Genomic DNA, 17,617 nt, shown 5'->3' on the forward strand with positions numbered 1-17,617 from the left:
GTTATTAGGGTCAAACTGACCAGCTATTATGCAACTGCAGTGTATCTGAGTTTAATCATTGTTGACTCGAACATTCGACCATATTTTAGATTTGGCCCTCATCACGGAATTGTGACTTAAATATTAAACAGGGATGTTAACAATTCAACGGTTTGAACCAGTCATCTTGAAAATGATACTTTGGTCAAGTTCCACTCAACTCACCCTTGTCATGCCTCAGTGATCTTAAACCATTCGTCAATTTGCCCCTCACAAACCAATACAACTAGTAAACTTGCAAATCCGTTTTATCTATCATTATAAATCTAAGTACATAAGGTAATAGGCGACACTCTGCATGTTTTTTAAAGCTGTTTGTTTCAAAGCCTAAACTGTTTAAGTTTTCGTTTACTGGTCCACTGCCGGTTATTTATTTTGCATCTTGTTTTAGTATTGATGTTATCTACGATTTCAAGCCGGGAGTTTCATCGTTGACGTTGAGAGGGTATAAGTCCATTTAAATTTCACAAAGGGCACTTCCATTGGAAAGTCTCAAAAGTCTATTGGAATATTTTGAAGGGGCACCAAGGCCATGACCAGGGACAACTGAAACCATGGCCTGCGTGTAATTCAAGGCATGTCATTAGTATTTATAATTTCCGTGAGTACATTAACAAAATTCTGGTTCTTAAAATTGAGGCTACATTTATATTAAACTGAAGTATTGATATTGTATATATTTTCTACATTCTTATATGCACACTGCAAGACGGATAACTTTATAAATGAATATTGTTCCAAACAAACAAACAAACAAACAAACAAACAAACAAACAAACAAACAAACAAACAAACAAACAAACAAACAAACATGGCAGTATATATAAACAAATGAATGAATAAGAGGACTTCTATTTAATAGGATTATGTTAATGACACTATTTGTGTTGATCCTGAAAAAAAAAATTCGAAAAAGGTTTGTGTGAACTGATCATTGTACTGTATGAACACACACAAGTGTTCATTAAGACACAATTTACCCTAGTGCAAGTAAAGTCCTAACTCAAGCTGTAGATGTGACTAATGCTCACTGCGACTGCGTACACTTGAACCTCTTTGATGAATGGGAAGTGGAAGATGGCCCGCATCATAGATTCTGTACGATAAACAACGTTCAAGTTTACATAACAAAAACAGTGCACCTCCTTCGCCAATCTACAAAATGTTGTACTTCCGCAATGGACCGATCCGGCCTATCAATCAAACTGTGCGCGTTCACCCATTTGACCAATCACAGCAATGAATGTGGTCGAACAAACTCGGTCATGCGTGCGCGTATATTTGGCACGCGCGGCGGAATACACCAATCCAGTAAGCCCCGCCCCATTTGTCATTGATCAATCACAGCCGCGAAATCCGTGATCACCATTGGAGCAGCCATTTTGGTGATCTTTTGCCCGAGCTGCGAATGTCATTGGAAGTGTTCGTACACGTTTCTTGCTCACGTGTGCGGTGGGCGGAGCTTAGTGGAAAGCCGGAACGGTCCATTGGACCATGGTTGGGCTTAAACCAAACGGCCATGCGGCCGGTATGCGTTGTAGCATGGACATTTCTACCTCCATGGTTGTAGTATAGTAGTTTCTCACAACGGGGAAAACCCCACATACCCTAACCACACATTGTGTTCGTCATGGTTCGATGGTACAAAGGTTCGTATTGCAAGTATAGGTGCACCTAATTCAACCATTGCGATAGTGTCAATGGCTGATGTGTTTGTGGATAGGGGAAGGAACAGCTCTATCATTCGTGGAACTTGATGTGACAAAATAAATGACTGAATGAATACATACAAACCTTTTAGGGGATTTTCCAAGACAAAATATCAATCTTTTTTTGTCTCACTACCTGCTAGCTGCGAACTTTTTGTAGATCGAGTTTCAATGCAAGAGCGTGTACATGCAATACAAAATACTGGTTTGTGCGAACCGAATCATGTACATTTTACACATAGCCAACAATCATGTCAGTTATTAGGCCTACACGTCTTAGATGGTTCTATGTTCATTAAGACACAATAGACCCTCAGTGCAAGTAAAGTCCTACCTCGAGCTGTAGATTTGAACCTCTTTGATGAATCGGAAGTGGAAGATTGCCGGCAACAATAATGGATTCTGGTCGTTAACCATGTTCAAAACGTAAAAGCAGTGCACACACCCTTCGCCAGCTCGACACCGAAGTGAATGTATACCAAAGATTATAAGTATGATGTATACAGTACAACGGATTGACCGGCATTCCGTGCGCAATGCAATGGTATCAATTTCTCACAACTGGAAAACCCCACACGTATAGTGTTGCTCCGCATTCTACGGTGGCCTGTTGCAACCATTGCGATAGTGTGTGCTGAGTTAGTCATTTCAATGACATTCCGTACTGTGTTTGTGGAACGTGTATTATGACGTTTGCAGTCTGAAATATTGACCCCAAATATTGAATACTTTGGTTGGTTGAACATTGAATATGACTGGTTAATTATTTGGCTAAGAGTTCATCAGCAGGTTCCAAAAGGAACATGACACAACTAATCAAAATTCTAGCTTCCCGATCCCGCTAATTGGGGTAGTTACCTTTCAGTTTTCTTTTTTCTTTCATCACCCCTCCCCGCAAATGCCACACAGGTAGAACATATAAATTTGTTTGAAACACTTACTACTTATTGTTGAATAAGTTTGAAGATTGTTGATCCGGTATAAAGACTCATTGAAAAGCTTCTCAATGTTCACCAAAGCAGAAACTTCACTCAGAGTGCTTGATGTGATTTTGTGGGGTAATTTATTTCTTGGGAGTGGAAGGGGCGGGGCATTCTGAAGGGATAGACGGAGATCAAACAAATCCCGTATTTGTACAATACTTTATACAATATCAATTAAGATCGCAGTACAATTGCACAGCACAAAGGACTGGTCTCAATTAAAGCAAATGACACAACAACTACATGGAAGTATTTGAGTCAATTGTTGTAAAGTTCAATTATATTTTGATTTTTTTTTAATACATTCTATTGAAAAACGGAAGACTGGAAAAGTTACTCCAAAAACCTAACAAGAAACATAATTATAGTGAACATAAAACACAGTGCTCATGAAAAATGATGGAAATGGTAAACAATATCTATCTTTTAAAAACTACTTTTCTGTTATAAACCGCATTTTAAATTGTGCTTTTAATGCTGCTGTGCACGTGGTATATATAGAACACCGTACCTTCCGACATCATAACGCCATAAACTGTGTGCATTGAACACAACCTTCCAATATCGTGTTTGTTGTTATGCAAATAAATCAAGTAGTGTAAACCACTTGACTTATGATAATACAAGCACAATCCAGTTTGGTTTGCTTTTTACGCTACATGTTCTCGGCAAACCAATATTCTGAAAGCGGCGTCCATGCATGCCATTGAGATTATAGGCATACAAGTTGTTTGTTGCGTGCGGTATTTTATTCCTATTTTGACAAGTTATATGCCAACTGTAAAAGAACAGTTCTTTGAAAACAGAAGATCCGTGTTGCTGTTGCTTACAACATGCTTAACAGAGAAGAAACAAACGACCAGAAAAATATTTGTCTAGGGGGAGGGGGGGGGGGGCACTTCAGATGAAATTAGATGGGAGTATGCGAGTGCGTAGCCATTGCGGCGTGGGGTCCGGGGCCCGCTTAAAGGCCCCGAATGACAACAACATTGGTGGGGGGATTAACCTCCCCCTCCCCCTTAGTTCCACACTGCGATACATCAGACTCACACGTCCATCAAATGAAGGTGAACAGTGAAATACAACACATCACCGACTCGATTTTATTTTGGTGGGTTCGGGACAAGTGTGGCACTGACTGTCAGAAGGCCAAACTCAATGGTTCTCTATAAATGTATAGTTTGGGTCCATCGGATGAATCTGGAAGTAACGAGGAAAAAGGAAAGAGGACACCCTAAAGACTTCACTGAGAGATCAAGGGCCCAGGGTGTTTAAGATAAAACGAAACGGTAGCAGCCGGAAAGCACCGTCACCCATCAGCTGACCGAACCATACTTCGAAAGTTGTTTTATTTGCAGTTAGCCTTGGTTGTCCAGAATCCAACATTCAATTTGTGTGGCCATCCTAAAGCGTCTTCAGTTCATATTCTGGAGTAGGCATGTGGGCATAAACTTGAATCACGTTCTTAAACAGTATGTTATCATACTCATAATTATTACGGGCAATTTGACTCCCCACATGGCTAACGTGTAAGATACATGAGAGCTGGTAATCATTAACCACTACGCATAGCTCTACATTCTTCTCATAGTACGGTATTTACATGTTACATGAGAGCTGATTATCATTAACCACTACACATAGCTCTACATTCTTCTCATAGTACGGTATTTACATGTTATATGAGAGCTGCTTATCATTAACCACTACGCATAGCTCTACATTCTTCTCATATAGTACGGTATTTACATGTTATATGAGAGCTGCTAATCATTAACCACTACGCATAGCTCTACCTTCTTTGTAATCTCTGTGGCTGCTTATGCACGAACATGTAGTCTTAAAACCACGTTTGCCTAGCTGGATGTTACTGAACATGAAACTTGGAGTTTCCTCTGACCGGTCTCTGGCTGTGATGTACCTCATAATAATAGACCGATTGCGCTAACATTGTTTACATGTGATCCTAGACCTGGGGTATAGAAAAACACAGTTACACAAGACATGGGAAGACTCGTACCGATGGACCGTAATCGGCTGTATTCGTTAACTAACAGCGTTTACTAAAAAACGAAGCCCTTTTTTAGTTGAATGTTGTGACATTTATTTAAATAAATGCTGTTTGATAAATCCAGTTTTCTTCTACAAAAGTTTCTTTTGAGAGTATGGTTAGACTACGTTAATTACCGAGGTTTGAGCGAGCTCATGCGCCGTGGATCTTGCGTTGTGCACGGCGTGAAGTCGGGCTGTGTCAAGGGAGACCGGGAAGTTGTCCGACTCTAGCTGACAGCTACCCCTTCTAAGTATATAATTTGAAGGTGAAAATAAAGGAATTTGCAGCTTCTTCAGGAGATTGTGTTTTTTAAATATTGGCAGCAAAATCATTACAATGAGGGCAATGTAAACCACACTTTCCGTGCTCAAACACATAACATTATGTGAACATTCTCATAGAATTTCCTTTATTGGTGGGCTGTGTGTAACCATTACAACTGGCATTGCTCAGCCACCGATAAGGTCTCATGGTACAAACTCCAGAATTTATTCAGTGATTTCGAGAAAGAAAAGCCTCAATTAAACAAACAAACAAATGCAACAATAATCATGTCTTTTTAACGCACGTTGATACGCAGTACGCCGTGTTTGTTGATATGTAATACCTATCTCAGGTCACCTGACGTCTGTAGTGCAATCGGTCTATTGTTATGATTTTACATCATACCACCTTTAAGTTTGGTAAACCAGCCCAGCAGAGATAAAATCATAAGTGACTCAAAGTAAAGCGAAAATCAAACATTTTATAATAAGGTTAATGGTACGTTTAGAATAGTAGTTCACCGTGGATTTGTTGGAATGACAGATTATTCATATTAATTAAATAAATAATAATTTATTCATTTATATTGCGCCCATTCCATAAAATGTACACAAGCGCATAACAAAACTGTGGCATTGTTCAGTGATTCATACTTGAGCCGAGGATGATTATCTTTTAATATTCTTGATGAGAATGCCTTGGTTTTGGTTAGTCACTATTATTATTGGATGTTGTTAATTTCCAATTGTCATCCACATTTGACATTATTGTATCATTTTCGACCATGACGTCATCGACATTCACAGACGATGCAAGACCTTGACCGAGTGACGATCAGCCACGATGAGGTCACCGGTAGGAGTAAACGTCATGTCTACAGAGATGCCAACATTGAACTTTAAAAAAGAGTAGCATCTCCCAAAAGTTAAGGGGGAGCGTGGCTTGGGCTCCCTAAACCGATCTTTCTATTACATTCTACAATGCTAATTAGCTCATTTTCAGGCATTGTCGTGAAATAACAATTACCTCTGTATGCACCACCAGAACAGCTACAAATGTTTATAATGGCCAGTGAAAAAAGAAATCTGGAAAAAAAAATAAAAAATCCCTCATCTTCTGACTTTGTTTCAAAAAAAAAAACATAACAAAGGGTGGCCTTACTTAAATGTTTTTGTTTTAATGGTCAGAAATGCAACAACAAGCTATTGGGAGAGAGAGAAAAAAAAAAAAAAAAAAAACGTGTCCGGATTTTGCGCAAAAAATACGTGTCCGTATTTTGGGCATTGTCTGGACATCGGCGCTACATTACTAGTAAGAAAACATGGAAACTGTCTAGCTTAGATCTCACAGGCCACTCAGTTGAAGGTATTTTTGTTCAGAAGGTCTCCTTTTTTGTCGCCATTATTTCTTACTTTTTGTGCCAAGCTTCGATGAAGAACATGTACAGACAACGCAGGCACAATAATAGTGGATACATGAGGAATGAGGTTACTGTGACACGTTAGCTCACACACAACCTCATTCCCCACGCACGTGTGCACTATTCCCCATGGTGTAATAGAGATCAATGGGTACTATCTTGCAGCAATGCACTAGCGTAAAAATACTCACCGGCCAGCCAGCGGGGGAGAGGGCACGCAACAATCATTACGTCGAGACACGTATAATGTTCGAGTGAATTCGCCGCTATTATTCAACACTGCGTTCTAAAATTAAAAGTGTTTTTTCTTTTCTGTTACAATTATTTTGATATTTTTCTTAATTTTTATTTCCACTTAATAGTTCATTCGTTGTTTGCATGTATTGTACGATTTAATACAATTATATTGGGCGGTTGTTTGGCGTGTTTTATTGAGTATTATCGTAGCGTCGTAGTCACGGCTCGAAATCGTATTTGCTACGCCCAAATCGTGTATGTTGGTATCTCTGTGTCTAGAGGTGCGTACAAGCCACGAGCTACACAGCCGATGTGCTCACCTGATGCTTCGTAATGATGTATCTCATTGATTCCCCAGCCACCGCAATAAACAGACAAAAAAATGTCTCCAGCATCGTCGCAGCACACACCATAAGGTTTGACAGATTTGCCGTTAATGGAAGTGCTGATATTGAACACCTCGTTTCCAATGAAATCCACACAAACTAGATTCATCTTGCCGAAGTGTGTGAATACCAGACGCTCCTTGCTGCTTATAGATAGAAAGCAGTCGCTACTTATATCATCATGATGTATTGTGGAAATGATGGATCCATCCATATTATGCAGAGATATGACCTTTCTCTTACAGTCAGCCACTGCAACCCGATCTTTATTGTCCACAGAAATACCACGAAGTAGACTCTTTGACTGCCCCTCGACTTGATTATGTGAGGGTCGGAACTGACGAATGTATCTCAGTTCTCTATCATAAACCTTTACATCCTGTCCGTCAGTAACCAGTAGAGCTTCCCCGTTGTACAGCAACTTCACCAGGGCCATACCGTGGCGAGTACCATTTTCCCAGCGAGCTATCCCCTCGGTCCTCCCAAGCCCAGCAGCAAACAGCACAGTGCTCAACCAGCCAATCACAGTGCCCGAGTACGGCGCAGGACCCTCACAGCAAGCAATCCGTCAATAAACCATCTCAGTTCGAGACAAAGTTCAGTGACGTATTGGAGTACATGTAATTATCAATCATGTGTTATGGAAGAGCTATGCTCTGACAATATTCCCGTTAAAGGGCGATTAAAACAACACGCTCAGTTCTGGTATACAATAAGTTCTTCCAGAATGGTCATATCGGTTATCACAGAAGGCTACAAAATTCCATTTACAGCACAGCCCCATCCAATGTTTTATCGAAATAACAATTCAGCCAATAAAGAATACCAGTTTGTCACAGAGACCGTCCTAGATCTGTTGAAATCAAAAAGAATAACAGAAAAACACGAGCCTTCCTATGTGGTGAGCCCCCTATCTGTGGCCTACCAGGCTTCATGAAAGAAACGTCTAATTTTAGACCTAAGCAGGCTTAACAAATTTGTAAAAAAACAAAAAAAACAATTAAGCTAGATGATTGGAAAGTTGGCTTAAATCTCGTCTCAAAAAATGCGAGACTATTCACATTTAACCTAAAATCAGGTTACCACCACATAAATATCGCACCTGATTTTCAGCCTTACCTCGGTTTTTCATGGGAAATGCGAGGAGAGAAACGTTATTTGGAATTCAATGTTCTCCCTTTCGGTTTATCCTCCGCACCCTGGTTGTTTACGAAAGTCATGAAAACTTTAGTGACACATTGGAGAGCATCGGGTATTTTAATTGCACTATATCTAGATGACGGCATTGTTGTGATTCCAAGTACAGGAAATACTGAATTAGATTATGCCTCAGCTACAGAAATATCTAAGCATGTAAGGATTGATTTACTTAGAGATGGCTTTATCTATAACATAGAAAAGAGTAAGTGGGATCCTACTACTGAGATTGAATGGCTAGGCATGCAATGGGATTCCAAAGGAGGTACACTGAAAGTACTTCAGAGACGCATAGACAAATTGCTTAGATCAATTAACGAGTTAAGCCTACTCAATTCAGCTCCATTATCCGTCAGAAAATTGCATTCTCTGGTTGGACAAATCATATCATGAAGTCCAGTGTGTAGACATATTGTAAGACTCATGACCAGACATTGTCAGATTAAAATTGCTCAAGCGGCCGATGAAGACGAAGTAATCGAGCTCAATGTACATTGCAATTCCGAAATCCAATTCTGAAAAAATAATGCAGCCTCTTTGAATCTACGTAATGTCTTTGCAACAAGGAATGTTACTAAACTTGTTTGTTGTGATGCTAGCGCACAGGGTGCAGGGTCAATCATTTGTAATGAAATCCATGTAGCTCATAAGCTCTGGACCAAACAAGAAGCCCAGAAAAGCTCCACATGGAGAGAGTTAAATACTATTCGTTTTGCCATTAATTCCTTTTTGCCAATGTTAAGTGGTTCACAACTTAAAGTTTTCTCAGATAGTCAATCTGCCATTCCACTGGTGCTAGAGCACATCCACCTCTGCAGAGGAAAAGGCGTGTTGGTATTTCCCCAATGGCCCTCTTCCATATTTTGGCCAATCCTCTGGTCTCATTACAGGTCATGGATAAAAGGTTTTATCACAACGAAAGGAAACGTTGCACTACAGCTAGGTAGAAATAAGAACTCACTTCTAGGGTCCCCACGATTCACTGGCAATGTTTGTGCTGTTTATATTGATTGTACAATCCATACTAATACCTTCTCCTCTCAGTAATTCACAATTACATTTACTTATGTAGGATACATTAAAACATTTCATCTCTACTTTGCCATTCCCATTTGATGCACTAGATTATACTCAAGCAACATTTTTGGTCTGGAAAGTAAGAAGAAACGCATCTTCAACGAAGTCATATTAGCCAAAGCGGAAGGCACGATAAACACATACATGTACAAATGCAGACAATTCTTTAGTTGGTTGCAGGATAACGGTTTAGAGATAATTCTTCCAATTAGAGATCAAATAATCGCTGCTTACCTGGTTAATAAGATGGAAACCGCTAAATCCGATAACTTTATCACTTCCCCATCAGCAGCAATAAAATGGTTACACTCATTGGTTAATACAAAACCCAACCCCGTTGATTCGCCTATAGTTCAACAAATCATAGTAAGTGCAAGGCGCCAATTGCACAAACCAACCAACCAGAAAGAGCCCATAACCTTGGAACAAGTAAATTGCATGGTTGACAAACTGGTCGGAGAAAACCGTACCTTAATAGACTTGCGTACAGCCTTTTCCATCTCTCTTAAGTTTTCGCTACTTTTCAGACATGAAGAAATGTCCAAACTTAAAGCCTGTCACTTAACAGAATTAAAAGATGGCAAAGGTATGAGCATTTTCATACCTCAATCAAAGACTGATATATTCAGAGATGGTAGTTATGCTTATATTTCAAGCACGGAAAGCAGAATATCTCCAATCTCCATTTTGAAGAGTTATAATTGTTCCCCTTTTATACATTGTACTTTACACTAAGAATAACACCAACGCCCAGCCGGCAATCACAATGTTTAGCAAGGCCATTTTCATTTTGCAAAGGGTACTCCAGTGGAAAATCTCAAAAGTCTGTGGAATGTTTTGAAGGGGCACCAAGGCCATGACCGGGCACTGTCATGGCCTGCGTGAAATTCAAAGCATGTGATTAGTATTTGTTCCATCAGTACATTTTTAAAACTTCTTCGAGGCTACATTATAAAACTTAAGTATTGATGTTTTATGTATTTAGATTCTTAATATTATGCACACTGCTAGACTAATAACTTCATATTGTTCAAAACAAAAACGACAAATAAACTAGAATTTAGTGTTTTCATAAACAAACACTATAGTGTTCGGGTATCGTCGGGTCAGTGTTGGAATCGATGAAAAGAATAACTTGTTAATAGCTCGTCAAAATGCAAAGAAATCAAAATGAAAACGGATTACTTTTTTACATTTCAATTTTGTTATTTCTACCACCATAGTTTCAACAGGAACTATAAAAAACATGCATACAACGAATATTCACAAGAAAAAGCCAAGCTGAAAATCATCTTGCGCATGATAGAATTTTTCAAAACAATGAACTTTTGTTATAAACAGATTTCTTAACTTATGACGTCATAGCTAAGTTCTTATCGAGAGATTTGATTTGAAGTACGTACTTAGTAAACTTACACAAAAAATGTTGTCAGCAGACGAAAGCAAATATTAATTTGTTCACGTCATTATCTGTAAAATTAAAGGATGGGTCAAACTTTATTTCATACAGTACGAACTTGTCGGAAGTCCAGATACTTAAAACCGCTCACCAAGGCGCCGGGAGATTTTGTTCAATTTATCTTCAGAATTGAAAGGGTCAATATAATCATAAATCATACAGAGCAATATTTTTGTTTGACTTCCTTTTGATCATCTTCGCTGCAGATCTCGAAACTGCACTTAGGGTTACTCACAAGTACATGTACATTGTATCACGTTTAATGAAGCTTGTATAATATATTATTTTTCAAAATAAGCCATGCAATATGTTGACAATTTTAAAGTTCTGTTGCTTTAAAACTTTAAATACTCATCAAGTTTCGGTGCATGAAACATTGATGTCTAGATGTCGTTACGTCAAGAACAGTGTGTGCATTAAATTAAAGGATATTTGCTTTATTTTAAGATAATGATTTTCCTACAGACGAGCGGGCTGTTAACTTTAGACTGTTGAAAGGGGCACTTGTTTTTAATAAAAGTGTAAAACGAAGGCAAATCGAGGAAACGGCAAACCTAAGCCCCTCGTGAATTTTGACTAAAAACATATAATGAGTTCAGTACTACTTTTACCTCTAAAGTGTATCATGGAAATAAGGAATGCAACAAAGCGAGTGGAAGTCTGTCACTGGATCCAAAACCATTCCGCTGAATCTTTTTATTCCCGTTGATCAACACAACTGCTTGTATTTTTTCACGTAATTAAAAAGTCTTACGAACCACTGAAGTAGGTGGCCATCTCAGCGAAACTTTGTCTTCAACTCCACCATCACCATATGTCATCAGAAGGGCAAAAAGGAAACAATTTGACGCCGAACATGCATTCGTTTCCGTTGCGTAAGTTGCGCCATATTATGTTATTTTCAAGTACGCGCTAATCCTCCAATCAGATTCGCAGAATGGAATGGAGTGGTGATAAAAAACTTTATATAACACCCAAGCAGATCCTTGCCATTTGATTGGAGGATTGTCCGTCACGTGATAGCAAAAAAAAGGACCATTGCACGCTGAGTCACTCGCCGTGCATTTTCGTTCCATCCGAAAAGTACCATTGCACGCTGGCACGCTGCCAGCGTGCAATGGTACTTTTCGGATGGAACGAAAAAGCTGAGTAAAAACATCACTGCGTGCGCGTGTCTTTGGTAACGCAGCAGGTGTTACTGCAAGAAGGCTTAGTAAAATTACTAGCATTCGGCTTCTACAGTTGAAATTGTTTGTTTTGAAAGTTGTATCTTTCAATCAAAATGACAAAGTTCTACTTGGATGTTATATAAAACAAATAATGAATGTTTTTCATTCGTGCAATGGTGCGAATATGTTCATTCGTTGAAAGCTGGAATGTTCCATTCAACTCGGCTCCGCCTCGTTGAATAGAACATTCCATCTTTCAACTCTTGAACATATTCGCACCATTGCACTCATAAACATTCATTATGTGTATAATATTGCACGGCTACTATCACTACCTTGGATATAAGCGCTATATTTTTCCGTATTCCTCCCGCGCTTGTGTGATAACTTATAATACTATGCATTGGTCATCGGCACAGCGTAAAACGGAATACAGCATCACGCCACTTTAGTGAATACGCATGTAGTCACAACAACAGTGTAAACAGATGACATTCTCATTACTGTTTCATTCGTGCTATATGTAGGCGCATACTACAGGCGTCGGCTATAAACTTTTGAAATCTTCAACTTAAGTTTTGAACCTGAAGTGAAGGTCAAAGTGGCGGGGGGGGGGTCATGTCTGTGAAGCGTTCAAAGCTCTTTGCAAGACCTTTCCGATGAGGTATAAATTAATAATAATAATAACAACACTTGTAATGCGCACGTATCCACCTAGTCTTGGTTCAAGACTCTCCTGGATTTGTCACAACAGGGCGCGCTATCACCCCCAACGCGCTATCACATTCGTTAAATCTCCCCCCCCCCCCAAAAAAAAAAAGGGGCGGGCTCTGCGGGAAACCTACGCACGCGCATTATGTTTCCCCCCGATTTTGGGGGGAGATTTAACGAATGTTCCAAGACTCTCCTGTGATAGCGGTTCGTGGTTGATAGCGCGTTGGGGGTGATAGCGCGCTTTCTTGTTACAAATCCAGGAGAGTCCTGAACCAAGACTAGTATCCACCCTGCTGGGTGTCCAAAGCTATTGTTGTAATAGCTTTACTTCTTGAGTTACGATTTTTTGAAATAATAAACTTTGGATTAGTATATTTAAACAACTGACGACGTCATCGTGACGTAACAACTTTTGTATTATCTACTGGTCATTGTCTACCTGCATGCACAATTTCATCGAGAGGAAGAATAAAAACTAAAAAGAAAAAAAATGAACAATATCAAAGAGTTGCCCGAACACCTAATAAACAAATGAATGAACAAGAGGACTTCTAACTATAGGGTCTGATGACAATGACATTATTTGTGTTGATCCTAAAACACAAACTTTGAAAACATCGATACTTTTGGTATAATGTGGGTGTGAGTTGACCGCGAATCTCAGTGTGAAATGATTGCGAGGTCAAAGGTACACGTCATACGTCAAAGTGTGACGTCATACGTTCGGGCTACTTCATACGCTAGGCTTATTATGTGTCCATGCCCAGAATTTTGTGAACAGTTGACTTACGACTCCCATACATTTAACGGAATTGTGGCATTTGGAGGCCATCATAGACACGATGTGTGTTGTTATTGATTTTGCCCTTGTTTTTCCCTTAATACTTTACACAAAGAATAACACTAACGCCCAAGTCCATTTTAATTTCACAAAGGGCACTTCCATTGGAAAGTCTCAAAAGCCTATTGGAATGTTTCTATGGGGCACCAAGGCAATGACCAGGGACAACTTAAGTCATGGCATGCGTGTAACTCAATTCATGTCATTCGTATTTATAATTTCCACGAGTACATTTTTAAAATTCTGGTTCTTAAAATGGAGGTTACATTTATATTAAAGTTACATTTATATTAAACTGATTATTGATTTTGTATATATGTTTTACATTCTTATTTGCACACTGCCAGACGGATAACTTCATAACTGAATATTGTTCAAACAAACAAACAAACAAACAAACAAACAAACAAACAAACAAACAAACAAACAAACAAACAAACAAACAAACAAGCAAGCAAGCAAGCAAGCAAGCAAGCAAGCAAGCAAGCAAGCAAGCAAGCAAGCAAGCAAACAAACAAACAAACAAACAAACAAACAAACAAACAAACAAACAAACAAACAAACAAACAAACAAACAAACAAACAAACAAACAAACAAACACACAAACAAACAAACAAACAAACAAACAAACATGACACTATTTATCAACAAATGAATGAATTAGAGGACTTCTAATTAAAAGGATATGTTAATGACATTATTTGTGTTGATCTTGAAAAAAACTTTCAAAAAAGGTTTGTGTGAACTGATTATTGTACTGTGCGTACACACACAAGTGTTCATTACGACACAATTTACCCTAGTGCAAGTAAAGTCCTACCTCAAGCTGTAGATGTGACTAATGCTCACTGCGTACACTTGAACCTCTTTGGTGAATCAGAAGTGGAAGATTGCCGGCAACAGTAATGGATTCTGTACGATAAACAACGTTCAAGTTTAATTACAAAAACAGTGCACCTCCTTTGCCAATCTACAAAATGTTGTACTTCCGCAATTGGGCCATGGTTGGGCTTAAACCACACGGCCTTGCGGACGGTATGCGTTGTAGCATGGACATTTCTACCTCCATGGTTGTAGTAGTAGTTTCACACAACTGGGAAAACCCCACATACCCTAACCAACCATTGTGTTCGACATGGTTCGATGGTACAAAGGTTCCTATTGCAATTATAGGTGCACCTATTTCAACCATTGCGATAGTGTGCGCTACATCATGATGTGTCCCTCACATGTCAATGGCTGGTGTGTTTATGCAGAGGGCTAGGGTAAGGACAGCTCGTGGTTTGTGAAACTTGGTGTGACAAAATAAATGAAAGAACGACAGAATGAAAGAATGAATGAATGAATGAATAACAACTATTTAGTATTTAGGGGATGTCATACACTACATGTTGTAATACGGCTTGTTATTAGAAGAGCGCCCTCACGAGGCCGTGTGTAACAAGTAAATGTTGTATGCAGGCGGCCATGTTTTAAGGCGATACACACTTTAGTAAATGAGCTACAGCAATAAAATAATATTCAAGTTCAATCTTCAGCCATCCGGCCTCCTGAATTATTACATGGTGTCAGAAGTAAACTACAGTAAATTACTTTGAGCCGCAAAAGAATTTGACTTATGAGAGGCACAAGTTCAACACTCGTACGCAAATGCAGGGAGAATACTTTGATATTTTTGTCACGGATCTGAAGAAGAAAGCCCAGACATGTGAGTTTGGAAACCTTGGAGATAGCCTCATTAAGGACAGAATCGTTATTGGGATTATTGAGGATAGTACTAGAGCACGACTTCTTCGCGAGAAGAACTTAACCTTGCAGCGAGCCATTGAAATTTGCCGAGCAGCTGAAATCAGTAAATCACAGATAGGAGACATGGCTGCTGGAGTTCAGAGCACCACCACAGTAAATGCACTGTACAAACAGAAAAGCAAAGGAAAACGAGGTATGCGCACAAATGCGGCGACTCGTCAGTCAACCTTTAACAACCCTGATCCAGAAAGGCGATCTTGCAAATACTGTGGTAGGCAACATGAAAGAGGTCAGTGCCCAGCGTACGATAAGACATGTGGAAATTGTGGGAAACAAAATCACTTTGAAAAAGTCTGCATGTCACGTCCACAGGATGCTAAACCAACATTTCGAAGGAATGACGCACGAACACAAAAGATACATGGAATTAATGAGTATTCTGATACCGATGATGACGAGTTCTTTGTAGATGTATAGTATAGTAATTTTTCCAAAAACAATGCATGCTTGTTAAAAATCTGGCACTGTTTCCATGCCCTTTGAGTAATGAATACAAAGTTTTTATTTAAACATAATGGTATCCAACCAAACCATAACCAATGCTTTGCCACTGAGAGTTCTTGATTTGGCTACTTTACCTATTGTACAGGTATGATTCCCATTGCAAGTAGAGTACGATGAGCATTCTTTACAAGTTGTCTTTAATACAGGGCCTACTCTCCTTGGTCCCTGCCTGCTACCAAATGTAAAACTTTTCATAGACATAGAGATCATAAACAATGTAGTTTCTGTGCTTGAGGCAGATGGTTTTGAGCATCCAATCATGTCCAACACAAATGTGGGAAATTAAAAAGCCCGCTTAAAAGTGTTGGAAAAGTTTGCCAAGATCTTATTAAAAACAATGATACTAACGATTTGCAAGATGAGCGTAAGAGATTATTTAAAAGGAACACGTTGCCTGGGATCGGTCAAGTTGGTATTTGAAATGTGTTTGTAACCGCTTGTTATAAAATGCATGGTTAGAAAGATGTTTCTGAGTGATACTTGTGTGGATCATTATATTCTACTTTTAAAATATCTTTCTAATCATATGCATTTTGTAATAAACGTTTACAAACGCTTTTCAAAGACCAACTCGACCGATCCAAGGCAACGTGTTCCTTTAATGGAACAACATTGAAAGAAGTTGTAAATACTTGCACCTGCTCAACATAAATAAGTAAGATGCATGTGCAGTGACAAAAGTTTATTCAGGCTAGTTTGATTATTTTTTCCATTCACTATCTTACTAGTTCATAATTATTATATATGTCTCTGAGAACGATCAACAAAAAACATTGTCAAACAACCGCTGAATTGTTTATCACGTTAAATTAACCAACTCTTTTATTGTTTGCAACAGTACAATTGAAAGGAACCCCACCATGGATAGGGGAACTGCTTACAGAAGGCCAAAGCAGGTGAATGGCCATTTAGATACTTTGGACACAGTACTTGCTCACTTTTAGAGCCTCTTTGTTCTGATAGGGATGAAAATGTTTAGTTTGGTAGTGGGCAGGGGACCAAGAAGACTGTTATAAGGCCATGTATAGACAAGAATAGTAAAGAATGCTCATCGCACTACTTCTCTTCTTGCAATGTGAATCATACCTGTACAACTAGGTAAAGTAGTCATGACAAAACAAGAACTCTCAGTGACAAAGCATGGTTATAAACTTTTTATATGTTACTTAAAGAGCATGGAAACAGTGCCATATTTTTTTAACAAGCATGCTCGTTTTTGTTTTTAATCAATTCAAACTAAGGGATAACTTCAAAATGCATTTTTATTGTTTTTGGAAAAATTACCATGTTTGAGGCAGAAGTGTCACAACAGGATACAATAAACGAAAGTGTTTCTCCCCAGCAGACATGCAAACCATAATGATAGCCCAATCACAACCAAAAGGGAAATATTCTGAGAACCAATAAACAATTAAGACAATACAAACTTTCTTTATGTGCAAGGGGAATTAAAAAATGTGACTTTCAAAAAAGAGGCGCTGTTCACAAAACTTTGTTTTTTTTATACAATGTCAAGAAATATGATTGGGCCGAGTCGGGGCGGGGCAAATTCTAAGATTTAGTTCATCAACAAGTCCTGATCAATGTTTGGTAATGCACTAAGCCTACAGAGTGCTTATGAAAAGCTGCCAGATTGATGGAATTATGTCTAACTTCTTCATGTTATAAACTCAAAATGAAGCAAATATTTCAAAATGCATTTCTCTATGTTTTCGGGGAAAAGGGTTTATTTTTGAGACAGTTCTGTTACATCAG

The 17,617-nt window shown here is 38.8% G+C and overlaps 1 protein-coding gene across 8 annotated transcripts in view; it reads right to left on the reverse strand.

The window, feature by feature from the left end:
• Window positions 1-17,617, reverse strand: part of LOC117293633 (E3 ubiquitin-protein ligase TRIM71-like) — a 29,694-nt gene that overhangs the window by 5,424 nt on the left and 6,653 nt on the right. For 4 of the 8 annotated variants that reach the window (XM_033776011.1, XM_033776009.1, XM_033776006.1 and 1 more), the window contains one exon: window positions 14,370-14,461. The exons of 1 other annotated variant lie outside the window; for it this stretch is intronic. The gene's annotated coding sequence lies outside the window, so the exon portion shown is untranslated. Of the gene's footprint in view, window positions 1-1,833; window positions 1,868-2,082; window positions 2,197-14,347; window positions 14,462-17,617 lie in introns of those variants that run through there. 3 more of the 8 variants (XM_033776007.1, XM_033776012.1, XM_033776014.1) reach the window with 3 other exon arrangements.

This window comes from Asterias rubens, chromosome 8, assembly GCF_902459465.1.
Source record: "Asterias rubens chromosome 8, eAstRub1.3, whole genome shotgun sequence".
Taxonomy (NCBI): domain Eukaryota; kingdom Metazoa; phylum Echinodermata; class Asteroidea; order Forcipulatida; family Asteriidae; genus Asterias; species Asterias rubens.